Source organism: Copidosoma floridanum, unplaced genomic scaffold (assembly GCF_036245765.1).
Source record: "Copidosoma floridanum isolate Cflo_tuat_1 unplaced genomic scaffold, Cflo_Japanese_pri ptg000030l, whole genome shotgun sequence".
Classification (NCBI taxonomy): Eukaryota; Metazoa; Arthropoda; class Insecta; order Hymenoptera; family Encyrtidae; genus Copidosoma; species Copidosoma floridanum.
The window spans coordinates 6,145,635-6,147,607 of NW_028321907.1; the positions used below are offsets into that span (position 1 = coordinate 6,145,635).

Below are 1,973 nucleotides of genomic sequence, written 5' to 3' on the forward strand. Positions count from 1 at the left end.
GCACAAGGTTCTTGAAGTACCAAAAATAATATTTGATAGATAAATAATATCTAAACCATTTAAAAATTATCTTAGGTATATTCGATGCCTCTAGTGTAGAATTTGAGTTTATCGACAAGTGGAAGGACAAAAAAACGTTGATTAACAAAAATAAAAATACATTTTACGTCAAAATGGCGATGTTCTATATAAGTGCTAAAATTTTTTTAATTTTATTTAAGCTGATGGTGATATTGTTTAAGAAATTTTCTTTATTTATGTTTTCTCATAATTTTCATTGATTAAAAAATAATCGTGTAATGTACACATGCATTATAATAATTGTACAAATTAATTTCATATATTGTTCAATCATCTTTATTTCTCGGTATAAAATATATACTGCAGAAGTTTGGCTGAAAATTATTGGCTGAATCAAACCTAAATGATGGTTATAAAGTTAAACAGTGTCAGACAGAGTGTAAAATCAAGTAATTTTTATTGTTTACAATATTGATTAAAACAAACGTCGTATTTCCATCGAGTAACGTCGAATTTCCGATTTCTTCAATACCTTAGCCGTGGAAGAGTTTGTAGCGCCGTAGCTGGCATCTGTTTCCGTAGTGTAGTGGTTATCACGTGTGCTTCACACGCACAAGGTCCCCGGTTCGAACCCGGGCGGAAACATTAAATTTTTTTTTCCTCGAAATGATACATTTATTCGCACAAAGGTTTTGTAGGTGAGTAAACGTCCCAGTATATAGTTGGCCACTTGAAGGCTGCTGTATCCCAGTACTTGGCCACCTCCACATTAAATATATATGCAAAACCTGGTGGCCAACTGTTGGGATACGCGCATTGCCTAATAGTTGGCCACCAGATTTATCTGTGTATTTTATACAGTGGCCAAGTATTGGGGCCAGTTTTTTAATGGCCAACTACTGGGACATTTACATTATATGCCCACATTGTTTGAAAAAAAAAAACCTCAAGTGTTTCAATTAAACTTGTCACAGAGAACATTATAGTTCTCACGTTTGTGTATGTATACTAAATGAAAGGTTAGTTAAGGTATGGCAAAATACAAACCAATGGGGGCCAGTTTTCCCACTTTTTTTTTTTTTTTTTTTTTTTTTTTTGTCAACTAGCGAACCTGTAGCTCGATTATTATTTCTTTTTTTTTAACAATTAAAAACCGTGCATCTGCCAATAAATTGTCCCCAAACCAACTAAAAAGCTCCAAATACCCTGAAGAAGAAAAAAAGGCACTTTTTATGCCCGTAAAAAAAATTGAATAATCCGTACAGAGGGGGGGGGGGGAGGAGCGACCAGACAAAAGAAATCAGATGTAAAAAGCCCTTGCTTCGAATCGGAATATGTTTGTCGAGGCTTCGCGAAGGGAGTGCAAGGGACATCGGCAGAACATAATGTAGAGAGACGAGGAGCAAAAGGACACAAAGTATAACCACACGCACTAAACAATGAGACGAGGCAAAAGACGAAAGAGTGTGGGAGAGAGAGAGAAAGTAAGAAGTCCGAGTTGCCAAAAAGAAAAAAAAAAAAAAAAAAAAAAAAAGGGGTATAAACAAATAAAAGAAATGGGAAGGAAGGAGAGGAGGAGGAGCAGGAGGATACGACGAAGGGCGCGGTCGAACGAGACGAAAAGAGGGCGGGGAGAGGGAAGGAGCAGCAGAGAGACCGGCCGGGAGAGAGATGCCCTTGCACCCACTCGACCTTGACGGCTCCCTAACCTTCCCTCCGCCCTCGAAGACAGAGAGAGAGCAACACTCGGGTGCACGTCCTCCGATATACGTACATGCCCGGGACGCATCCTTTTCGCCGCTGCTCCCGCGAAGGAGAACGCGCGGAGGAGGAAGATTCCGATACATATTGTAAAGTAACGCGCAGCGCTTCTGCACCCACCCATATACCTATACCTGCGTACCCTCTCCACCTCGGTCCCCTTTTTTCCCTCCAGCCACGCGTGTGTCCAC

At 39.8% G+C, this 1,973-nt stretch overlaps 1 non-coding gene across 1 annotated transcript; it reads left to right on the top strand.

Annotated features, from left to right (window-relative positions):
- The first annotated feature begins 593 nt into the window (after positions 1–593).
- On the top strand, positions 594–666 carry TRNAV-CAC (transfer RNA valine (anticodon CAC)). Its single transcript has one exon. It is a non-coding gene; the product is annotated as a tRNA-Val (tRNA).
- The last annotated feature ends 1,307 nt before the right edge of the window (positions 667–1,973 follow it).